Raw genomic sequence first — 27,093 nt, 5'->3', positions numbered from 1 at the left:
GAGCTTTTCTTTTTATCCGTTTGGCCCACGCATATTCGTGCCCTCTAACCCGACTCGATTTCAAACAAAGGGATTGAGACTCAATACCCTCTCTTCACTGCCATCATCATCATCATCACATAATATCCCTTCAACACACACACGCGCACGCACGCACGCACACTCACTCACTCACTCACTCACACACGCTGTGTCTGTGATGGTTCCCTGCTGATTTAGTTATCACACACACACACACACACACACACACACACACACACACACACACACACACACACACACACAGAGGAGGAGGTGTGTCTCTGACAAATGTTCTCTTCCTAACTTCTAGGACGGTGCTTTTCCATGGTCCAGGGACCATCCAAATAAGAATAGTTACATCTTCAATTCAATTAATTTGAAATATTGCAATAGAAAAAAACCTATCGGTGACTATTCTAACACTATAACTATGTCTCATATACACTGTCATGTCAGGTCCCTGTCCCCAGGACAGAATACTTTTGTAATGGAGGTCCATGGCGTAATTAAAGTCAATTCAGACCGCCAGTCTGCGACTGACATAAACGAAAGTGTGAAAACCACACTGCTGTAGGGAAAGCTATAGTTCTACTCTTGTACTATAGAAGTCTCCCCGAGGAAGAGTGTCAATTAGATACCCGGAAAAAATGTAAAACGAGTGCGTCCTGGAGCCACGGGCACAGATGGCTCCTGTCACCGGTGGCAGGTGGAATTATGTGCAAGGAAGGGGGGCTCAGGTAGGAGCGCTTCGTGCAAGGCAGGCAGGAGAGTGGATGTAACAGCTAAGGGTGAAGGACTGCAGTTTGAGTACTCAAGTTTAACCCACTAAGACCTGAAACGCATTTGTCTGTGTCTCTTTGGCTATTCAAAAAATAGCAGATCTACAAGCTCATAGCGCGGCACCGAGTGCTGCGCTATGAGCTTGTAGATCTGCTATTTTAGAAGAATCGTGAACTTTCTTTGAATGTCTATATTTTTAAAGCGAACATTTGTAACTCAACTCTTTGCTTCTGGGGGGGTCCCTGGAACAAAATATTTTGAGGTGGGGGTCCGCGGCCAAATACATAGCATTTTGGGAGGTCCTTGACATGAAAAAGTTCGAGAACCACAGAGCATAGATATAGAAACATAGGTTTTTAAAAAAAAGAAAAATGTTTTAGAAGACATTTTGTAGAATTGGCCTCAGGTCTTAATGGGTTAATTCAGCACACAGTGAACACGATCATGGCTTTCCCGGTTCTTCAGACTTGAACGTAATGCAGGGGTAAGTACGATGGCAGGACGAGGGTGAGGAAGACGAAGTGAAGATGTGAATTTTTGACCCTTTTGCTTTTTCTTACACTTCCATGTTTTTAGACACTTGGCAGACATTTCTTGCATTTCCATGTTTTTAGACACTTGGCTGCAATGTCTTTATCCGGAGAAGTGTTGCCCAAAAAACACCTTCAGTGGATCTAGATGAAAACATCCGTCGGCACGAATCAATCTTTTTGACTGACTAGCTACTCACATGGCCTCTCTGACCGTGACATTACACTGCAGCCACACACACACACACACACACACACACACACACACACACACACACACACACACACACACACACACACACACACACACACACACACACACACACACACACACACACACACGCAAACACAAAGATCGGCCTCATGGGTAGCGTAACACAGAGGTTAGTTACTGTGAGAGAAGGAGTCGGAAACCAAACCCTGGGGCCTACTGCTTGCTGATGGTTTGTTTCAAGCCTCTGTGCCAGTCTGGTGAGCCCCCCCCCTCCACACACACACACACACACACACACACACACACACACACACACACACACACTACAATCCAAAGTGGCTCGTTCTGCCAAGTCAGGCACAAACATAATCCCTGTGTGGCGATGATGAGGGGAAGGGAAGGGAGCGCGGCCAGGAGCTAGAAGTAGGAAGCGTGTTTAACCCATTGAGACCTGGAACGCATCGCTTTTAGATTTGAGCTAAAAAAGCATTATTTTACACTTTGGCTATTTTAGAAAAATCGTGAAAATGTGTGCAAATCTTTGAATATGTATATTTTAACACTTAGCCTGCCCTAATTATTTCAGATTTTTTGCTGTTGTCTGCCAGAGATTTTTCATTGAAATTAAAAAAGTACTCAGGAGCCGAGATACAGAATTTTTAAGTTTTCAGTTAACAAGGAAGTGGATAGGAGTCCAGATCTTCAAAAAATCATATCTCCTTGGTCTTTGGGTCAAATTGAAAAAAATAATAAAATAATAAAAAATCATTTTTTTCCCATTTTTTTCAATAGAACGCATTTATGCGATCTTGTCGGCCAAGTGCGCTATTTAATAGATTGCATTTATGCGTGATTGGCAGAAATTGAAGTGAACATTTTTGACTCTCTTACAACTTCTGGGGGTCCCTGGAACAAAATATTTTGAGATGGGGGTCCACGGCCATATCATTTTTGAGAATCACTGATATTCTAGCAAATATGTTTTTTCAAAAAACTGTTAGGATTTAGAAGAAGGATTTGTAGAATCCCCAGAAGCAAAGATTTTAGTAAAAATGTTTGCTTTAAAAATACATATATCCAAAGATTTGCAGACATTTTTCACGATAAAAAAAAAAAAAAGCAGATCTACAAACTCATAGCACGGCACTATGAGCTTGTATATTTGCTATTTTTGAATAGCCCAAAGAAATCTAAAAACGACACACAGATGCGTTCCAGGTCTTCATGGGTTAACATCTCGATTCCTCTCACCGCCACAGGGGTGAGGGTGAGGGGGTTGGGGGTCTTGGCACGGCCGCGACTCCAAGAGCAACATGAGGGGACGGCCATCTGGTCTGTGGTGCTTGGTGATGGCAATCGTCAAACGGCATAATGCCACCCACCGCCGCCGCCTGGGTTTATACTGTCGAAAACCCAAACTAACTCCAGAGCCCACCCTGGCACTCTGACGCCAGCCGGTCAGAAAGACAAGCAAAGATTGGCTAGTGCTGAGGCGCCTTGGCAAGGGCTTGGACCCGGGATGCGAGACATAAATCGGTGGCGGCGGCCCCACACACACAGGAACGGCGGGGTAGATTAAATCAAATAAACAAACCGCTTGCACACGGGAGGATGTGATAACGTCTCCTTAAACAGAGGAGGTGATTGCCGCAGCCCGGCTCCTTATTTATAACCCCCGTTTATCTGAGTGGTGGGATTAGACTTTGTGAAGGCCAGAAGGCACCGTCAGTCACGGCGGAGGGGGGGGGGGGGGGGGGGGGGGGGGCATGTTTGAAGGTTTGTGAGCCGCTCTGCGTTCTGACATGTAGTCGTAGAGTGAGGGAACATCGTCCTTGGTCAGCAACAGGTACTTTATAGCAGTGGTTCTCAACCTGTGGGTCCCTGCATGATTTTTTTTTTGGGGGGGGGGGTCCCCAGATGACAGTGAAGTGACAATTTAAGGACTGTTTTTAATACCTCAACAACAAAAAAAACAAAACAAAACAAAAGTAATCAACTATAAAAACTGGTTAAACATTGGCCAAATTTTCAGATAATATGAGAAAGAGGCAAAAATTGTGAAAATAGACGATCTACAAGCTCACAACGCCTTGTGAGCTTGTAGATGGCTATTTTCACAATATTTATCTGTGGAACCGAGTCAAACTAAATATGATTATTCTGGGGGGTCCCCATTTCAAATATGATTATTCTGGGAGGTCCCCATTTCAAATATGATTATTCTGGGGGGTCCCATTTCAAATATGCTTATTTTGGGGGGGTCACAGCCTGAAAAGGTTAAGAACCACTGCTTTATACGATCCGCTCTTGTGTGATCATTTACGCGTGATGGTGTAAATGCGTGCACGTACGTGTGTGCGTGCATCAGGTAAACATGAAGAAAAAAAAATGAAGCACATGCCATGATGTGTCTGTGAGGGAAAGTCTGGATTCTGTTAGCAGGGCGAAAGGCAAAGCTTCCAGAAGCTCCGTGTAAATGTTTGAGTCCAGGAACCTGTATGTCAAATAATTAGACCTATTTCATGATACCATGCAGGCTACGACTGACACAGAGGAATTCTATTGTTTAGGGATCTGGCCTGTGTCATGATGAGAGTGCGCACGCCGCTCATGCATGCGCACCCCGCACGTACACACACACACACACACACGCACACGCACACGCACACTCACACACCCATCACAATCCATTTGCTACCACTCTACCTCCACTGCCTGGCCTAATACGTGCATCCTTGCTATTCTCTCCTTACCTTCTCTCTGTTTTCCCATATCCCCATTTCCATCTTTCTCTACTCACTTTTTTACCCCATCTACAGTACCAGTGGTGGAAAAAGTACTCACATGTTTTACTTAACTAAAGGAACTATAATGCAATGTAGAAATACTCTGTTACAAGTAAGAGTCCGGAAGTCAAAATTGACTTGAGTACAAAGGTATTGGTATCAAAATGTACTTAAAGTACCAAAAGTGAAAAGTACTCATTAAGCAGAATGTCCCGTTTCACAACTTTTCAAATGTAGAAAATGTATACAAATCTCTTGAAAATAGCAGATCTACAATCTCACAATGAGTAACTTGAGTACTTGAGTAAATGTACTGAGTTACTTTATACCACTGCACAGTATACTGTATGTCTCCCCTCGGTAGCAGTCGTTTGGCAGATCAATCGTATATGCCTGTTTAGCTAATTGTCAGCGATTGTGAGACTCACGTAATTCACCACCCCCCCCCCCCCTCCCCTCCCCCCACACCTCCGCACCAATCGATTGCATCAACGTGTGAGATCTCCGCTTCACGCCGTGTTTATCGTCATACCGCCAATGAACGCAACGTGGCGAGTTTGTGGAGAAGAAAGATGCGCATTATAGTCACTTTGAAAGGACGGGGAAACTGCACGTGTTGAATGGAAGCTGCATTGACGATGACACAATCATGAGCTATATATGGTGGAGGCCGTTACTGCAGTTTACCCCTGATTAATGTAGCCTGGGATCCAGCCTGATTCGCTACGTTCGGCGGACTTTTTTCTCTCTCTCCGCTTATCAGTCTGGAATGCACCCCATTGACTCGTTTTGCAGAACTACACTGGAACTACATATGTTACGTTAGGCAACATCGTTGTTGATTGGATGGTGTTCAAACGAATGACGAATTACAATGATCACACTGTTTTTTTTGTCCCGCCCCCAATCAGAAGCCACGGCACGATTCGAAACGTTTGTCATGTCCCGCCTCCCTTGGAGATAGGAGGCATTCCAGACTGAGAAGCGAAGAGAGAAAAAAAAGTCCGCCGAACGTAGCGAAGCAGGCTGGATACCAGGCTATGATTAATGGGCATCTACTGTAGGAGTTGTTGTGGGTGTTCCTTTTTCACGTGTTTATCTATACTTTGGTAGGGATGGGGAACGAAACCAAGTGTGTACGGTAGGGATGGGACAATATGAAAATTATATGTCACGATTATTGTGGCAAATATAATTGCGATTAACGTCATATCAAAGCATATCAAAATATACTTTAAAAAATGCCACTTTTTCTAAAGCACTACAACCCCCAGCTTCTCTATTCTGGGGGGGCGTTCGGCAAAAGCGTTGTGAGCTTGTAGATCTGCTATATTTGGCAAATTGATTTGTGTAGACTAGAGTGAAATAAGAGTGTACCAAATGCACTCTTTACAGGTCAGTTTCGTCCCATCCCTTGTGTAAGGATCCAAAGATATAGGTCTGAGCTTATCGATACTCCTATATAGATTAGCGGGTCCTAATATGATGTCATGTCTCGAGAGACGAAAGTCATGTCATCTCACACAAACACAAACATATGTCAATATGTCTCCGAAATTAACGTGATGCTTCATATCACACTACAAATGTGTCATTTGCCTTCTGTCTAATACAGTGGTTCTACTTCTAACCCATCTTTTTCAGCTATGCACAGTTAACACAGGAGGCAAATTTATTCCTTGAATTCATGGAGATTTCTTTGTTTTTGTTGCATTCCTGAGCCAATAATTTGATGCCCGGGTCATCGGTCAATAGGGCCGACTCCGCCGGTCATCAAATTATTGGCTTAGGAATGCGACAAAAACAAAAAAATCTCCATGAATTCAAGGCTTCATGGGGTGTGTAATTGATAGAAAATAGGTAATTTTTTGGTGAACAACTCCTTTAACCTTTTGTTTTAGTTGTCACACAATGCCACAGAGAGACAGACCAACGGAGCCACAGACAATGAGACAGACAGACAGACAGACAGACAGAGCCACAGATAATGAGGCAGACAGACAGAGCCACAGACAGACAGACATAGCCGCAGACAGACAGACAGAGCCACAGACAGACAGACAGACAGACAGACACACACACAGACAGACACACACACAGAGGCATGCCACTGGCACGATATGTGTTTTAATTAGCCACAGGTGATACAGGTTTTAATCATGGACATGGCCTGATTCAGTTTGTCTTGTGAAGAAATGAAGTGGTTTGTCTTTCAGGCAGCACTGTGTTTGATGTTAAATGCTGTTTGAGATGCGAGGGTTTCATGCATTCTTTACATACCACAGTGTCTGTAGTCTGAAGGCTCTCCCTCCACCCACTCCAGTTTAATTCAAATTTTCGTGTCATATGAGAGGTGGCTTTTTGCAAGTGTTATCTCTGTTATGCTGAAATACACCGGGTCTGACAGAGATAACTAGTCCCCGTTTACTCAGCCAGACAGTCCAGACCCATTCAGATGGCTGAGTGACAGAGTCAGACAACTTTCCCAAACTGAATAAATACCACGCAGAGAACCAATATTTAACTGGCAGCTCAATCTCATTGTAACTAAAATATTTGTTGGAAATTCAATTTCTTTTTAATGCCAGATTTAGCTACTACGTCCTGTGCAAACTGCTGGCCAAGCCGCTTAGCCTACTGCAGTAGCAACAGCGCTGCTGGCTGCTGCTCTGCCGAAACGCCATCTAATCAGCTGAAAACTGAAAATATTTATAAATGTGATTAATCCGTTCTCAAATCTTCTATTAACGGCTAGGTGTGCTGTCATATGCTCATTTCACCACGGCTGGAGAGCCTATATCTACCAATTGCTTGGTCAGAAGAACTACTTGTAGTATAATATCAATATTTCACTCTACTTTCTTCTTTTTTTTGGGAGACTCCTCTGCGTACCACCAGAGGGGGGCGTACCACAGGTTGAGAACCACTGGTCTAATAGAAGAAGAATTTAAGGGAATTAGGGCCTACGCCATATATATGTTGTGTCTAATGATAGGCCAAAATGTATTTAACATTCACCAACTTTATTATAAATTAAGGAAAAAAACAAACAATACAATTCTGTTAAGAATTATCATCTCGTCATTCCCCCAAATAATAGAAAAGTGTCAGTAGTGGTATCGATAAAGACTTGTTAAGCCGTATAAAAAATTGTATCAGTATCCTATCCTTTACTGTCACTGCAGAGGGCCTCCTTCATACATTTATTAAATTATACTGTTTCTATAGGTAGTGGTATACCTATTGAAATGTAAATATGTTGCACCATGGGACTGTGCTGTCTCTGAAATTACTATGCATTACTTACAGTAATGTGTCTCACAGTGTTTGGTTGTTTATAATGTTGGCATAATGTGGACACCAAATGTCGACCAATTTAAATGTAAAGCAGTCTCTACAACTGGCCAAACCCTGATGACGCAACCCACCTGCCTGGTAGACCGAGATTGTATTACGGTAAAAGCCTGGGTACCGAGGCTAGTATCACGGTACCATTGTGAAACATAAAATCATCCCCACAAATTACAGTATTTTGAAAAGAGCGGTGGACAGAGCGAGAGTGAGAGTGTAGCTGTAGAAAGTGACAGAAATGACTGAATTACCTCCAGCCTGGAGTAAGATTAAGAAAAAAAAGTAAGCCCCCCCCCCCCCCACACACACACACACACACACACACACACACACACACACACACACACACACACACACACACACACACACACACACACACACACACACACACACACACACTCACCCCAAACTCCCCACTTCAAATGGAGTCCGAGAGCTGTCTGACGGGGAGACAGTCGTTACTGGAGGGGCTGACAGGCCCCACATCCATTTGGCGTCAGGGGGGAAGAGACACAAGCGCAAGGCTGTCTAAGGGGACCGAGGCAGACTTCAATCAGCTAAAAGGTGATAAAACATAATTAATTCAATCTCCCCACTTGCTCTCGCTCTCTCTCTCACACACGAGCACACACACACACACACACACACACACACACACACACACACACACACACACACACACACACACACACACACACACACACACACACACGTACACTCGCACACTATCATCTGAGAGGAAAGTAAAGCAGCAGTGCACAGTTCCTCCGGGGTGGGCCCTGTGACGGTGAGCGGGGAGACGCAGGAGGATAGAGCGGCTCATCTTGCGGTGGTCTTCAGTGTGTGTGTGTGTGTGTGTACTTAACTGGTGTTTTTTTTATAACTATCACTAGTTATTACTAGCCCACGTCTCAGTCAGCGGGAGATTCACAAGACGTTTTACGACACGCACTGACGATATACATACACATACGTGCATGCATGCACACATACACACACACACACACACACACACACACACACACACACACACACACACACACACACACACACACACACACACACACACACACACGCACACACGCACACACGCACACACACACACACACACGCACACATGCTATAAATGCACGCGATGATTATTTGTGTGTGTGTGATCATGTTCCACTTCAGGCTGCTCCTCGCTGTCATTAATTAGAACACAGTCTGCCAGCTTAGAACAGTCTGTCATAGCTGTCAATATATGTGCGTCTCCTCCTGTTCTCACTTTCTTTGAGTCTAAGATAAGATAGGATGAGATGAGCCTGTGTGGATCATGCAAGGGAGGATCAATGGGGAGCGGGTCATTATTGAGAAATAAACCTCGACAGGGTGATTCATTATTGAAGGGGTTTATTTCTCAATAATGACCGGCTCCCCGTTGATTATCCCGCTTATTACACGACACGGCTACTTAAATAAATTAATACATTGAACCAAAAGTAACAAAGCAAAGGATTTCATTGCTTACGGTAATGAAAGTATTATTCCATTAATTTATGCCAGGTGTGTCCAGTGCAAGGCATTGTCTACTTCTCGCCTCAAATGTTTTCAAAAACATTCTTGTTTAGCTGTAAATTACATTGTGTGTTTGTTTACATGGCTGCCATGTTGGATACGGCACAAAATCAAGCAGTGCATATTGATATGAGTATGAGCCAGGTGCTCTGAGACACACCGCTGAATTCAGTGATTCACCAATCAGAATTAAGCATTCAACCAAGCCGTGTAATAAGTATCAGTATCGTATAGGGACCAAAAAAAAGTAGTAATACCACTCACAATTGACGATGGTATTTGGTCCCCTTAAGGACAAGGGTCAGATTTGTAGAGCTAGGATTACAATTAGTTGACAAGGGTCAAGACTTTTAGAGTTAGGGTTACAATTAGTTTAAAAAAAAATAGTTTTCAGGTTGGGATTATCCGTTTAGGGGTTAGGGTGGGGGTTAGGGATTTTGAGGTTATGTTTAGGTTTAAGTTGTGTCAACAAGTTAGGTAAAAATTGCTTTTGACATCCCCCCCAAGGACTGTGTGTGTGTGTGTGTGTGTGTGTGTGTGTGTGTGTGTGTGTGTGTGTGTGTGTGTGTGTTTTCATGGTTATTCCATGAGCATTGGAGCAGAATACATTGCAGTGATGGAGCGAATAGGAGAAGCGTGAGGAGAGAGAGAGAGAGCGAGAGAGAGAGGAGTGCTGTTGGCTACGTCTGTTCCATTCAGCAGTCAACGTCTGGTCAAACCTGCATAAACACCACATGGACTTGGACATGGACAAAAAACCCTACATAGAGAGAAACGTAGATGGGGCAAAAACACACACGAACTAACACCCAATATAAAGAGGGTGTGTGCGTGCGAGCTTGTGTGTGCTTGCATTCACATGCGCGCGCGCGTGTGTGAGAAAGTGCCATTGGCGCTGCTCAAGGAACGCACGTCAGGAGTTTGATTACGATTACTCCACCACACTACTAGGGATCCAGCGAGTGAGAGAGAGGGCAAGTGAAAAGGGCGAGCGCAGAGAGAGGGAAAGTGAGAGTGACAAAGGGTGCGGGAAATGGAGAGACATATAGGTCAAGTGGAGGGGCGGCGAGCAGATGAGTTGGTATGAATTACTCGTAACGTTTGGTGTGAGTTATGTTACCGAGTAAAATGAGCCCTGGTTGTCTAAGAGAGGGAGGCGGGCGGGCGAGGCAGGCCCCCAATGGGCAGGAGGTAGATAGATATACTGTACACGTATGAGGCCACCGAGATCAGCTCTGTGATTTATGTCTGTATGTGTGTATGTGTGTCTCTGTGCAGGTGTGTGTCTTTCCTTTCACCAAGAAGATGGTAAAACCAAGGTAGTAAAATCAGAAAGACAGACTTCCTGCCGACATTTTCCTTGTTGCGATGGATCATTGCTAGGGATGGGACGGTATGAAAATGACGTCGCGATTATTGTGGCGAAAATAATTGCGATTAATTATATTTTCGGGATAATCAAAATATGCTTAAAACTTAAAAATGCCACTTTTGTTGACCACTTGAACCCCCAGTCCCTATTCTCGGGGGGAATTTCGTCAAAAATAGCCGATCTACAAGCTCACAACGCGTTGCAACGCAACACTTTGTGATCTTGTAGTTCTGCTATTTTCGGCGAATATATTTGTGTAGAGTGAAATAAGAGCGTTGTTGCAAACCTGGTAATTTTAGGGCTGCTGAGTGGAGACAGGTGTGTGACTGGGACTGAGGTGAGATGGAATGTGGGAGCGAGCGGAGTGTAGAGAGACAGAGAGAAAGAGACCGACCATGATGGATTTGTACAGGCATATGGTTATTATGAAAAAAACAACTAAACATTCACAGGTGCCTATAGTACGCGAGTGAGCAAAGCCTAATTCATATTTGCCGACAGTTGCGACACGCCACACCTGTGCAATTTTGAACAAGGTAGTAGTAGTGGACGGACTATTCTTGAGAACTAGTGCAGCCCCAGAGGCGCAGGCTACTCCTACTCTCTCCCAGGTGGGAGCCAAGGTGTGGGGACAAGAGCGTCTGTCTGTTGGCGGGGGGAGTCATGTTGCAGCTCGAATACAAGGCCACTACATTCTGTGCTCCCATGACAACCAGACGTGACGGGTCCAGTCATACTCACACACACACACACACACGCACACGCACACGCACACGCACACGCACACGCACACAGACACACACACACACACACACACACACACACACACACACACACACAAACATACCCTCTCCGTCTTCATGTTACCTGACCACGATGAATTGTTACCGTGGCCCTGTGTGGTGTATGTAGCATAGCATGTAGCGTGTCCCACATAGAGGACGCGGGGAGACTGCACATTATACACTATGACAGACTTTAGTGTGCTTTGTGGTGTAGCAGCTGGTGTGGGGGTGACAATTACTGCAAACACATACGTAGGTACAGAGAGAGAGAGAGAGAGAGAGAGAGAGAGAGAGAGAGAGAGCAAAGTTAACCACTTTCAACCTGGCGTCCCTATTCTTGGGCAAGTCGTTATACAGGCGAAACATTTGTGACGCGTTGTTTTTGCCGTGCGACACCGCCGTGCGATGAAGTACAAAAATAGGGCATATAAGCAAGCACGGGCATTGTAATTAAATAGAACAGCGCAGCGAGGGTTCGCAGAGGTTTCTGCCTCAGTGTGGATAATTACATCTCTACCTGTTTTCCCTGGCAGTCTCCTAGCCTCTAATGCTCATAATTAATTTCATTATTTTTGGCCCTGGCTGCGGAGGCCAGATTACTTCTGTCTGACTTGCGGGGATAAACACGGCGTAATTGCTTATTACTCTCAGAGCTCGCATTAGATTATACTGAAAACCAAATGAATTGGAAAGTAACCAATCACCTTGAGCTAATGTTTCGGGACCTGCTGCCCCTGTTGTTAATTGTGACAGCGTGTTTGTCACTTGTCTAATGTTGGATGTCGCTATGTGACGGCCGTGGGGTTGCGAGGACCTGCGTATAATGTCCTTGTGCTCTTATATTGTGTGTGTGCTCAAGAGCAGTGGTTCTGAAAGTGGGGCCCAGAGACCAGCGTTGCCAGGTCTGCTTATTATAAAGTTGCTTGTAAATATTGGTAGTTGCGGATTGCGGATTTTTTTTGGGCTAGTTTTTAAAGTGTATAGCCTATTCCTGTCTTATATTGTTTAAACCAGTGGTTCTCTAACGATTGCTTATCTGTCAAGCACCACCTAATTAATTTGTTTGAGGACCCCCATCTGAAAATATTTTGTGCCAGGGACCTCCCATAAAAGAGTGTATTTATATATATATATATATATATATATATATATATATATATATATATATATATATATATATATATATATATATATAAAAAACATTCCACATGTTTTACTTTTTTCCCCCGATTTTTTTATTTTATTGCAACGCCTCACGATGCGACCCGTTGTGAGCTTGTAAATCTGCTATTTTCAAATAGCTGATAGCTGATCACTGCTCGAGTAATAATTGGAAAAGTATTTGATGATGCGATGCAATGTGACGGATACAATACAATATTTATTGGAGAGAGAGAGAGAGAGAGAGAGAGAGAGAGAGAGAAATTGAGAGAGAGAGAGAGAAAGAAATTGAGCAAGGTCAGCACAATAGCATGCATTCATCACACTCTTCTTAACATCTAACAGGAGCACCTATGAATTATGAATTGATAAAGCACCATTACAGTGGTCTGGTATGTTTAGCCCATTGACTACATGACTCACTGTATACTTGACATTACTGCTGAAAGGCAGAGTTTGTCATTGGATGCCATTCATGTCAGTGTGGCATGGCAAACACCTTGCAGACACTTAACCTACTTCAGATAGGCAGTGGTTTAAAGGAACCAAGTACATTTACTGAAGTACTGTACAATTTTACTTCTACTCCACTACGTCTCAGAGGCAAATATTGTACTTGTACTCTACTCCAATTATTTGAAAACTTTAATTACTAGTTATTTTGCAGATATACGTTATTACATTATAAAACATACACTAACCACTTTAGCCCTATTTTATACCTAGGCTATTTGAAAATAGCCGATCTACAAGCTCACAACGTGTTGCATCGCGACACGTTGTGAGCTTCTTGTAACAGACAGACTACATCTACATTGCAGTATTGATACTTTTACTTAAGTAAAACATTTGAGTACTTTTTCCACCACTGCAGTGCAGATAGGTAATCAAACATACTAACTATGATTGTGTAAGTTATTTATTTTTGTCATAGTTGGTACTGTTTCATTAAACCACATGCACCATATAGTGTCCCTCTTCTGAGGCAAACATTCAGCAAAGACAGCACATAAAGAGTAAAAAAAAGAGGGGACCTAGTATAGAACCCTGGGGGGTTCCGGTCAACTAAGTATATAGGGTTTAAGTGGTTAAATTAATATTAAAGATTGATTTGGAAAGTCTAGGGGAAAATTGTCCCTGTAGCAAAATTCTAATTTCTATGGCTTATTAACTGGGCAATGATGTTTAGACAACTTTGACTCAATGAATCATGTTTGGTAACATTTTAATGGATTTTGGACAGGATGTGTGTGCAAACCATAAAAGCGTTAAACAGAAAAATGCTCCATGTTTATGTACGACATATGGCCAGAGCTGTGAATAGACATGTATTGATGCCGGTATAGTCCTTTGGCTTTTGTTTAGTGAACAAAAAAAGGACATGCATATAGATTGAGAGAATTCAGTTTGCAAGGTCGTCAAAAATCTGCCAGCTCAGACAATGGAATGGACAGCACAACAGCATACAAAGCCAATGCATTTATTTACCATTTTCACTTGAGGGTTCACGTAACCGAGTATTTTCTAATAACAATGGCCGCCTGACGTGAGCAAACGCGTAAAAGGAGTATGTTTTATTGAAACAGAAGCACTTCAGTTTGTTGTCGCTCAAGTAAGACCACTTAGGTGGAAGCTATTCAGTAATTAATTAATTTACTACTTACAGAAAAAAGCACTCAACAAGCGCTCAACAACATACCATGGTTTAGAGAAGGGTCCTTTATAGCTTATTCTTCTGCCTACACGACATGTTCCTTGTATGAACGAATAGGGGAAGGGGATCAACGTCACGTGATGCCTTTGTTTGGCACGAAAAACCGTCACCTATCCCCAATACGGGCCAAACAAAGGTGCTTATTGGCAGTGGTGTAAAGTCATTAAGAACATTTACTCAAGTACTGTGCTTAAGTAAAATGTTAAGGTACTTTTACTACTTACTGGAGTATTTCCAATTGTCTACACTTTTACTTCTACTCCACTACATCTCAGAGGCAAATATTGTACTTTTACTCCACTACAATTATTTGAAAACTTTAGCTACTAGTTACTTTGCAGATATACATTATTACATTATAAAACATACATTAACCACTTTAGCCCTATTTTATTCCTAGGCTTTTTGAAAATAGCCAATCTACAAGCTCACAACGCGTTGCATCGCGACGCGTTGTGAGCTTGTAGATCTGCTATTTTCAAGCATTTTAGTACTTTTACTTTTGGTACTTTAAGTACATTTTGATACCAATACTTTTGTACTTTTACTGAAGTATTTTTTTAATTCCGGACATTTTTTCTTGTAACAGAGTATATCTACATTGCAGTATGGCTTTAGTGTGTATAGAGACCCTCCCATGGCCAGGAGGCCCCATTGTTAGAGACTGAGAGGCCTCGTGTTTAGTGGATAGAGACCATTTCATCATTTGCCAGGTGTAATCCTTAACACACAGCACATACAGTATGTGTCCCGTCCGTGTGTTTTTGGTCAAGGCACTGAGCATACAGTATACCTTCTCGCAAGGTCTCACACGACAAGTGAATGTCTTATAAGATGAAATATGTCTAAAAATAACCCCCACCTGAGTAAAAAGTAGTTGTAAACACAACTGAAAAATGCCCTTAACCCATTAAGACCTGAGGCCGATTCTACAAAATGTCTTCTAAATCCTAATTTCTTTTTGAAAAAAACTGTCGCTATATCAGTGGTTCTCAAACTTGTGTCATGTCAAAGACCCCTAAAATGATATGAATTTGGCTGCGGACCCCCATCTCAAAATATTTTGTTCCAGCAAAGATTTGAGTTACAAATGTTTGCTTTAAAAATATACATATTCAAAGATTTGCACACATTTTCACGATTTTTCAAAAATATCAGATCTACACGCGGCACTCGGTGCCGCGCTACGAGCTTGTAGATCTGCTATTTTTGGATAGCCTAAGAAATCTTAAAATGACACAGATGCGTTCCCGGTCTGAATGGGTTAATTGAAAAATATATATTATACTGCTGCTGGAAAAGTAGAACAATTGTGACTATTTCCTTTGCAGCTCAGCTCTGGTGGATGGTGGTACTCAATGCTTTATGTTCTCCTGGGAATTGTTAAAACAGTGGGGGCACAGAGAGAAGTCGCCGTACAGAATACACAGAGAAAGTGACCCCGTGCTTTTAAAAAATGGTCTGCAACACCGCCTGATTTTTCCAGGTGCGGTGGACGGAGATATACACAGATCTTCTTTTTTTTTTATATCAGTGCTCTGCCTAAGGCTAGGCTACGCCTTAGACTCACAGTAATGCACATATCAGTCCTCACCGGCATACATTCTGCCGGAGGTGAAAGCAAGGGAGCGTCCGTTATTATGAATAGAGCATAACCATTGTAACAAGATACCGGATACCCTTCAGTGTGTGTGTATGCATGTGTATGTGCGTGCGTGCGTGCGTACGTGTGCGTGTGCGTGTGCGTGTGCGTGTGTGTGTGTGTGTGTGTGTGTGTGTGTGTGTGTGTGTGTGTGTGTGTGTGTGTGTGTGTGTGTGTGTGTGTGAGAGACAGGGACGGTGGTGGGTGGGGCTACTTGACAATAGTTCTTTGTACGTATACTAGTCTTTTCCAGTGGAGCTTAACAAAAAAGACAGTGTAACACGATCCACTGACAGAGAGGTAGAGAGGAGACGAGGAAGATGCTGACCCAAGAGACAAGGAAAAGGAGACAGGCAGAAGCTATTAGACAGAGAGAGACATGCGTGTATTTGCTTCTCACTCGTTTATTCTTATAGTCTGCTGCTGATTCATCTTCCTCCTGTATCATCGTTGTAGTTAGTTATACAGTATCTATGTATCCTTTCACTGGCTCCTTTGATGGCCCAATACAGATTATGCATGTAAATAATTCATATATATTCCCACTGCCATCTTGCCCAATTGTGATATATAATAGTTTGCCACATTCTATGTTCAGGTAACTAGTTATTTACTGCAGTCCAGTTGATGTAAACAAACCCAAAGCATTATGACTTATTTATGGAATGACTGAAGGGGTGATGAGACCCCAGGACCGGTTTCGTGCCGGTATTTCGAGCTGAGGTCTCACCCCCCCCCAATTTTGTCTCCTCATTTCTTTGTGTCATCACTTCCAATTCCACTTGTTTAATCTGTATCCTGTCTGAGTTCTCTATCCTGATTGGATAAAAGTGGTATCCCGACCTGTAAATGCATTTTCTGTTTAACAAAGTGCTAGAGAGACATGGAGACTCCTATTACTGAACAAACACTCTATAGCAATGAGTACTATCACAATATACAGCTATTTAACACTTATGTTAATCGAAGAAAAAATCACTTACCCTAGTTTAATATAAAATGAGCAATTCATGTATTTGGTTTGGCGATGAAACCCCCCTATAGTACACAAAAGCAGATCTTTGGGTCGCTCGCGTATAGGGTGAGGAGCAATCTAAGAAACAGCAGAGGCACATCACACGCCACGCAAGGAATGAACAGCGCAATTTCCCCCATTTAAATGGGGCACTCTATTATTGACGTGAGTACATGATTGGTTGGAGCTAAGACCGACTGGCGGTCTTCGGGCCACCAACTGAAACGTGTTGCCTGGCTGAACTGGCTCTGTGCATTTGTCATGTGCGATGCTACTTGGCTTAACACTGAGGATCTTGCTGCACATGCATGCCCAGAGGTTTGTCTCAGGCTGCCGTCCTCATTGCGGCTGCTTCTGCATTCTCCCCCCATCCATCCACTCCTCAGCATTATGCATTTAGTTTGAATTGCCAACGATGGAGGATGTCTTTCTCACTCAGCTGGCCAACATGGCAGGCAGCCTCTTCAAAGACTGAGAGAGGTTCATCTTCTCATGGGCCCTGACAGGCTGAGGAATAATCACGCACGCACGCACGCACGCACGCACGCGCGCACACACAGTTTGCACACATGTACGAACTCAAATTCAAGTTATTCTCCCACTTTTGCTCCCCCATATCTCATACACGCTCACCCGCACACACACATACACACACGCACGCATGTGCGCGCACACACACACACACACACACACAAACACACACACACACACACACACACACACACACACACACACACACACACACACACACACACACACACACACACACACACACACACACACACACACACACACACACACACACACACACACACACACACACACACAAACACACACAGGCAAGATAGAGAGAGATGTGGATAGAGCGGCTGTGAATCTAATCCAGGTACTCGCCCCAAGTAGCTGCAATACCGTGCGCAAGTGTGTGTGTGTGCGTGTGTGTGTGTGTGTGCGTGCGTGTGCTGATGGGGGTAACAGGGCTGGACAGCTGCAGGTTAAGCTGTGGATCTTCTCATCTGTCGACGGTGCTAAAGAGTTACAGAGTAACTCCTTTTTACAACGTAAGCCCTATACTTGTACAAAATAGCGAAAGGAGCCGATCTACAAGCTCGCAATTTGCGACGACTTGTAGGCCCGATTTATGCTTAATAGGGCAGTGGTTTTCAACCCTTTTCATATCAAGGTCCATTATTTATTCTGCATTTGAGCCACGGACCACCATTGGCTTGGTTCCAGGCTTAAAATAATGTATATAAATATTTAAATTACCTGCCTAATGATGGGTTTCTGTGTCCACAGCCCTTGTATGAGACACAGAGTAGAAATAAATGGTACCAGGGCATCCCCAGCTAAATTAGTTAATATAGCGTCAGCATCATTTTAACCACTTTAACCATATTTTATATATACTTTGGCTATTCAAAAATAGCAGATATACAAGCATGTTGCATTCAAAAATAGCAGTAACCACTGGCCTACACCATATATGTCTACAGTGGAGGTTGGCGACAACAGGGAACACAGTACACATGGGGGGAATTGGCAATAACTATGGCCATATCTGTATCCGTCACATGTACAACTCGTGCTGTACGCCCTTGGTTCTCAAAGTGGGGTCCGGGGACCACCAGGGGTCCTTGGAGGGGTACCAGGGGGTCCCCAGCAAAATGAGTTAATATGTTGTCACAATCATTTTAACCACTTTAACCATATTTTATAGTTTGGCTCATCAAAAGAATATTTTTTTATCGTGAAAACGTATGCAAATCTTTGAATATATATATATATATACAGTATTTAAAGCCAACATTTGTAACTCAAATCTTTTCTTCTTGGGGTCCCTGGAACAAAATAATTTGAGATGGGGGTCCGCGGTCAAATACATATCATTTTGGGGGTCCTTGACATGAAAAAGTTTGAGAACCACTGCTGTACGCAATCTGAATGATGTCAAAACCCATACAAATCGTAGCTTTTTTGTGAGTATGACCATTGGTGAATGTTGCAGTGTTTTCTTTTCTTTTACAACAAGGCCAAAGCACACAACAGCATTAATGCCAGACAAAGCACTCACACACTGTCTCCTACGTCTTGCTCTGAAGGATGCTGGGCTTAGAGCGGAGTGCATGTGAGCACGAGGGAGCCTTCGCTTCTTCGACCCGCGGCCTTGTGTACGGTGGTGTTGTACGCTGGTGCACGCCAGGCTAAGCTTCAACACTGCAACCCGAGGCCAGAAAGGATGCCAGAAAGGAAAAGTGTGTGTGTGTGTGTGTGTGAGATGAGAGAGAGAAACATTGGACAGAGGCGTTTTGTTACATCTCTAATTACAGGGCACTGTGCGTTTGCCTTTTTCAAATGAGGGATATCCGGAGACAGACGGACTAATAACGCCCCGGTATACTTTGTTGTGCGCGGGCGTTGCACACCCCAAAAACAGCAGATTTACAAGATAGTTGATTTTCCCTTTTTCAGTGTGCAATACCCACGTGCAACTGTGTAAGTATACACGACTCCACGGAGCGCTGCACTGTAGGTGGCGCAATCATTGCTGCGGTGTCAGTCAGCTGCTGCTGCGGTTCAGTCCGTCCGTTAGCAGAGCAGCCATAAACTAGCCTATTGGCACCTGACGACTGACGTAGGTGGTTCGTCCCGATGTTCTGTACATTTTTGTAAAGTGTTAGTAAAAGTTAGTGAAAATCAGGTAAAAGAGTGACGTGAGGAGTCAGTGACTGCAGCTGACTGACACCATGGCAGCAGCTGACTGAGTCTGACACCGCAGCAATGGTTGCGTGCAGGGCAGCGCTCCGTGGATTCGTGTATAAATCAGGCTATTCTCTCTTCCTCTCCCCCCTCTCTCTCTCTCTCTCTCTCTCTCTCTCTCTCTCTCTCTCTCTCTCTCTCTCTCTCTCTCTCTCTCTCTCTCTCTCTCTCTCTCCCCTCTCTCTCCCCCCCCCCCCCTCTCTCTCTCTCTCTCTCTCTCTCTCTCTCACACTGTCAGTCAGTCAGATATTCTTCTTGTGTCACATATGACAAGGTCTGACCTTCATGTCGCCGGGATTCAGCCTCCTCTCTGAAATGGACATTGGGATGAATGAAGGGAGGTTTACTTAATGACTCTGGTGTTATAAGTGTGTGTGTGTGTGTGTGTGTGTGTGTGTGTGTGTGTGTGTGTGTGTGTGTGTGTGTGTGTGTGTGTGTGTGTGTGTGTGTGTGTGTGTGTGTGTGTGTGTGTGTGTGTGTGTGTGTGTGTGTGTGTGTGTGTGTGTGTGTGTGTGTGTGTGTGTGCGTGCGTGCGTGCGTGCGTGCGTGCGTGCGTGCGTGCGTGTGTGCGTGCGCGCCTGTGTGCCTGCCTGAGTTTACACCCGTTTGTTTGTATGAATTTCAAACCGAGCTGCCGCTTGTTGCGTGGTGTAGGGAGTTTTGTGTGTGTGTGTGTGGGAGTCTGCATGCATGCAGCGCCATTGTTTGCACACATTTGTAAGAATGATAAACCAAGTTGTCACCCATTACCTGTGTGTGTGTGTGTGTGTGTGTGTGTGTGTGTGTGTGTGTGTGTGTGTGCGTGTGCGTGCGTGCTTAAGTCATGAAGTGAATCTGGGAGCGTAAGATGGAAAATGTTCTGCCCATACAAAGTATAAAAATACCTTTTTTTTGCTCTCTCTCTCTTTCTTTCTCTCTTTCTTTCTCTCTTTCTTGCTCTCCCAGGTCCCTCATCCTTCATTTGTCTCTCTGTTTTCCATATTAGACTCTCACATTCACTCTAACACTCTCTGTCTCTGCCTCTCTCTACACCGCCTGTTTCTTTTCTCTCCCTCCCTGTCTCCTATTCTTTGTTTTCTCTCACTCCCTTCGCCTCGCTCACCCTGTTCTCTCTTTTTCTTCTCTGTCGTGTCCTCCCTCCCTCCTCCTCGCTCAAAATCTGAGATGTAGTATTGATGATCGTTTATTATTCCAGCGGTCTATCCAAGACATTCTCTTTATTATCATGAGTATGTTTAGAACCACACATGCAGTTCAAGCCATTTATATTTATGATAGCTGCTGTTTGTGATGAAGTGGCTTCCAAAGGGAGTATTGGTGTCTGGTTTGAGCAAATACCGCACCGTACCGCTCGTTGTGTTTATTCCATAGAGTTAAAAAATAATAGACAGGGCACCGGAAATCACCGTCCATCCACTTGCATTGAGTTGCTCACCCAGCGCATGTGCCTAACTAACCCCTTCTTCCGGGTTGTGAAATGTGACGGGCAGGGCCTATATTTATTTGTTGGTCACCTCCATGCGCAACCCCGTGCGCAAGCTCGTGAATCGAGCCCATTGGTCGTAACCGTTTTCGCTCGTTTGTGACAGTGGCCCAGGCCGTTTTAAGCTGCAGTACCTATGAATGGTCAGCATGTCCAATGCACTTCAATGTAATGTCTTGGTTCTGGGGGCTTGGTTTATTCATTTTCTTTGTCTATTTATATTGATATATTATATTTATATAAATTGGCTGTTTTGGGCATTTCCTCCTGAGAGCAGTTTTTCTGGGCAGAGTCAAACACCTCACCTTATAGTAGGGGCTGTTAGTGACACGATACTTCACTTTGTGATACAAGCGCCAAATTTTCCACAAAGTTTCTTCTGGACCTACAGTACTTTTTCACAAAAGCCCGTTAGCCACCCAAAAAACCCCAATATGGCTGCCATTTTCCAAAATGGCTGCCGGCGAAAGACATGCTATGTGGTTTTTGACCTGGATTGTGATTGGATTATCCAATTTTGATTATTTTGGCATCAGAATATAGTTTTGACTCCCCCCCACCCCCTCCCCCCGTTAGCCATGCAAAAAAAAAAAAATACATATGACTGCCATTTTCCTGGATTGTGATTGGATAATCCAAATGTTTTCTGAGGGTGTACTGTAAAAAGGTTGCGCAGAATGCGCACCACTGAGCTAAGGGACTAACGGGACACAGGTGGAGAAATAAAACGAATCACAAGGTAATGAGACAAGACAGGAAACGTTACGACAAAATAAAACGAACACAACAGTAAAGTAAAAACTAAGTAACCGCTTAAAACAGGACAAACGAACACATTACAGAACAGTACTGTACTGTTATTGTACAGAACTGTACTTTACTCTACTGTTCTGTTATTGTACAGCACAGTACTGTACTGTGCTGTACTGTATTGTTATTGAACAGCACTGTACTGTACTTTACTGTATTGTATTGTTGTTGGTTACCAGTTCACGATTTGGTGAAGAATCTAGGCCCTGAAAAATCCATTGGCATCCTTTTCTTTCACACTTTCACTGGATGTGATGTCGTGTCAACCTTTCGTGGGAAAAGGCAAAAAGACAGCATGGCAAACCCGGCAAGTGTGGCCTGAAGTGTCTCATGTCTTCCAGAAACTCAGTCAATATCCACCAGTAACAGTGCATGAAAAGAACAGCGCTGGTGATGGGGTTGATGATGCAAGATTGTACCTGTTTGCATGGAAGCAGAGGTCCTATGATGAGGGCATCTCTTGCACATCATGTGAAGCATGCCACTTATCAAGTTGCCCCTGTCTGAAGCCAGGTAACTGTATGTCAAATGTCATACAGAGAGCCCTGCCAGCTGGGGATGGCGAGCAGAAGATGACATTTGGCAAGTAGCGTGGATGACACTCTACCAATTGCCCAGATCTGTGAACAACTGACAAAAGCCGGTGCCAGACTTAACGTCGTGGTAGATGCAAGTGCTACCGCTTTGGCGTTCAGTGCACACAGCTGAGTGCCTGCAAAAGTGACGATTAGAACAATTTGTGATCCAGACATGGGTGGGGGGGGGGGGGTAACTCATATGTTGATACCAAAATAATCAAAATCCAATCACAATCCAGGTCAAAATACACATACTGTAAAATGTCTTTCCCCAGCAGCCATTTTGGAAAAAGGCAGCCATATTGTTTTCTTTTGCGTGGCTAACAGGGGGAGGGGGCGGGGGGGAGTCAAAACTATATTCTGATGCCAAAATAATCAAAATTGGATAATCCAATCACAATCCAGGTCAAAATACACATAAAATGTCTTTCGCCAGCAGCCATTTTGGAAAATGGCAGCCATATTGTTTTTTTTTGCGTGGCTAACGGGCTTTTCTGCAAAAGTAGGTCCTAGGCATTATTCATGCCAAATTTGCCGCTTGTATCACAAAGTGAACTATTGTAACATAAAAATGGACTTAGTGGCCTGGACTATTATGACACGCTCAGATGAGTTTCAGTGATGTCATCAGAGTCACTGACCATTCTACACCAGTCTTCTGTCTTCTGATGCTATACCCTAGAGTGCATTGCCATCTTTTGGCTAAGAAAATTCTTTCACTGCCTTCAGTGGACCCCCTCAGTATTATCCGTGTCTGGGGAAGGAGGGGTGAGGGGCGAAGCTTAGCGAACGGTCTGTTGAGTTAGTTAGAGAGCCCAGCAGAACTGGAGGCATCACCGCCGGTGAAGCAAACCCAGGCCAGTGTAATGGTTGGCAAGGGTTTTACTGCTGGACACTGTAGGCCTTGCATGTTGTGGCCTTGAACCTGTGATATTTGTATTAATTAGATATAACTAGACCATACCCGTCGGGGGATATGAGCACCTAACGCGCACGTCATGGTCCACTTGTTTCACGGATGTGGCAACACCGGCGCTTGTTTCAAGCACATTATTTGGCAACCCAGGAGCCAGCGAACACAAAAAGGCTAATAAACAGCTGACATTTGGGGAAAGCGAAAAGCGGGCTTCGGTGTTCCGTGCACATGGTAATGGTGAATGGATGTGTCTAAATGCAGATCAATTGCTCCAGCCACTGAGGAGAACCGGGCAGAAGAGATTTTGATGATAGGATGATGACTAATTTAGCTTCTCTCTCTGCTAAGATCTTCCAACTTAACAACTCTATTTTGGGCAAGTCTCTATAGGAAAAAAAATAAGAAAAAGAAAGAAAAAATGTATTGCTGTATGTATAGGGCTAGTTGCTAAGAAATGTTGGCAGGAGGCGTGAGGAGAGAGGCGGCAGGTAACTAGGTAACCGAGCTGGCTTCTCTAACCTCTGGGCCACCGTAGCCTCCTACCTGGCTGGAAGCCATCAACCCCTACCATTATACAGACACTGTCAGGCGTGGTTGAACGCGGCAAGCCTATCCTCCATGTCTCATGAGAATGTATATTTTTAAAGGGATATGTATAGTCTGTGTCAACCGCATGTCGAGCACTGTGCCTACCAGCACTAAAGGAGAGGTGTGTGTGTGTGTGTGTGTGTGTGTGTGTGTGTGTGTGTGTGTGTGTGTGTGTGTGTGTGTGTGTGTGTGTGTGTGTGTGTGTGTGTGTGTGTGTGTGTGTGTGTGTGTGTGTGTGTCAGTACCGATGTCCATATCTCCCCGCAGCAATGTCACCAAGACATATTCCTGCAGACTTATCATTCTTGGCAAATAAAGTGCCTGAGCTGATTGTGATTCTGATAAAAATTGACATTTCCCATCCGCCGATGATAATCTTTTGTGTCATTTTGACCTCATGGCCATTTTGCCTTCCATGTCAACTCCATGAATATACTTGTGGAGGTGTCACATTATGGAGTTATATGGGTTGGGGGCGGGACTGCTGGGGGTCTCGGTTACGTCAACGACTGTGACCACCATTGCTCTTGCCACGGGAGCACCAGCCTGCTTTTCTGACTTCTCCCTTTAGTTACATTCTCAGAGTGGAAATTACTAGTTGTGTGTCAGTTTGTCCTAATGTGGTCTTAAAAAAAAGAAAAAGATGAAATCCTCCCATAGCCGTCCGGTGCGCAAATGGCTTTTTTTAGAGAGAAATTGGGCCTTTTTGCGTGCCTACAATTAGGCTTTGCCGCGGTGCCGAGCACAGCGGTACGACCATTAGAGCAGTTATAAAGAGACAATTTCAGATGAGTCTGTCTCCGAGCCCCCTAGGTTCCAACCCCAGTGTAGCGTTAATGGGAAAGTAATTAGATCAGCTGGAGAAACAGGTGCCAAACTGTACTCTTTATTGAGCAACATGCTTTCCTTCCCCCCCCCCCCCACACACACACTCTCTCCTATCTGTTCTTTCACCTTTCCTCTTGCATGCTGTTTGGAAGTTGAATGCCGCTAATCCCTTAATCAGGCCATGTGCTTGCGGGGCCAACAGCACACATGGGGGTCTTGCACTCATGCACTCACGCATTGGCATAAAGAGTAAACACAAGCCTCTTATCTCCCGCCCACCATATTAATGTTGTTGTAGGTACTTCCTTGGCCTACTGGATGTGCGCGTGGAAAAGTTTGCCACTGATGCTCGGTCCAGCGGTTTCCGAGATTAGCTGTGCGCGCCCGCGCACACGCACGCACGCACACACACACACACACACACACACACACACACACACACACACACACACACACACACAGACATATACACAGACAGGGGCGAAAACATAATCAACATACTGATCCAACATACTGAGATAAGGTGTGAGGGAAGTGCTGTTTCAGTCAGTTACGCAAGAAAAGCATTTGTTGATTTAACTCAGTGAAATCAGTTCGTCATGTAATCTGGGTTATGCTCTGATACACCCGTCAATCAACAAGCAATGCGATGTGTTAGTAACCTCGGAGCAGCCACGTTTTCCTTTCCTCCCTCCCACGTTGTTTTAATTATTCAAATAGATTCCTGGCCAGCTTAAAATGCTGCTTCATTTCTATTCTACCCAGTAAATTAGTATAGCATTCTTGTACTGTTGCCGGTTTTGAAGCCGTTCATGATTAGACGTCTACAAAACAAACCAGAATGGACCATTTAGGATTTGATCTCAGGCTTGTACAGTACATGTGGGTCTGGATGGAGAGTCTTAGGAGTCTACTCCAAAGAAAGCATTTTTGAGCTGCCAGCGCTTTTCTGCCAAATGCATTTCTATGGTAAAGAGGTGCTGGCTCTCCACACACATTGAACATTACATGGCCCTGCCCAGGACTATATGGTCACATGTATTGAACCTATGACAATGCAGTTTGCACTTTTAGGTAGTTTAGATCTATAGATTGTTTATTTATTTAAGCAGCTTAGTTTTAACATAGATTACTTTTGACACTGAGCTTTTGACGTGGTACTCTTGAGACTGTAGCTGCTGTGTTGGTGTTTAGCGCACAATGGATTTCACGTGCCTTTACTTGACACTAAAGTTGAACCTTGAACGTCGTCCCAGCATCACACATTGTGTTTCGGCGCTCTCAGCATCCATTGTTTCTGGGCGCCATGGGCACCTTGAGAGTTGGCACCGAGTTTTTGTATTTCTTACGCCCACCTGTTAGCTCTCCTGCTGGATACGGCTGCTTGCTTGACCCGCCTGGAACTCTCCAACTAGCTTATAGTAATGGCAATATATTATTAGGTCTGCTGCCGTTACGAACATACAACTCCACCATGAATGTTATTGCAAATAAGATATAATTATATTAACCCATTAAGACCGGGAATGCATCTGCCATTTTAGAGTTGAACCACTTTATTATTTTTTTAACATTATTTTATACAATTAAAAAATAGCAGATATACAAGCTCATAGCGCGGCACCGAGTGCCGCACTGTGAGCTTGTAGATCTGCTATTTTTGAAAAATCATGAAAATGTTTGCAAATCTTTGAATATATTTTTAAAGCAAACATTTGTAACTCAAATCTTTGTTTCGGGGGGGTCCCTGGAAATAATTATTTTGAGATGGGGGGGGGGGGGGGGGGGGGTCCGCGGCCAAATACATATAATTTTGGGGGTCCTTGACATGAAAACGTTTGAGCACCACTGATATTGTAGCAACATAAGTGTTTCAGAAAACTGTTAGGATTTAGAAGACATTTGTAGAATCGGCCTCAGGTCTTAATGGGTTACAGTATGTAATAATATAGGTTTAATATACTGTTCTTGTTGAACTGATAAGGATAAGGATAATGCCTTTTAACAGGTCGTTCATGAAAGTCCTTGCGGTCTTGTTTCCAATGAGAACCTGTGAGCAATTAGGGGTTAAGAGTCTTGCTCAGGGACAAATTTCATTTCATCGACACATATGCTGGGCTGGCCTGGAATCGAACCTGGGGCAACCAGGGCCTCTGGCTCCCTAGGCGGGCTCACTAACCACTCAGCTATGGCCGCCCCTAA

This window comes from Gymnoscopelus microlampas (genome assembly GCF_963454915.1).
Source record: "Gymnoscopelus microlampas genome assembly, chromosome: 22".
Taxonomy (NCBI): domain Eukaryota; kingdom Metazoa; phylum Chordata; class Actinopteri; order Myctophiformes; family Myctophidae; genus Gymnoscopelus; species Gymnoscopelus microlampas.
Note: the sequence above shows the minus strand (reverse complement) of the source record.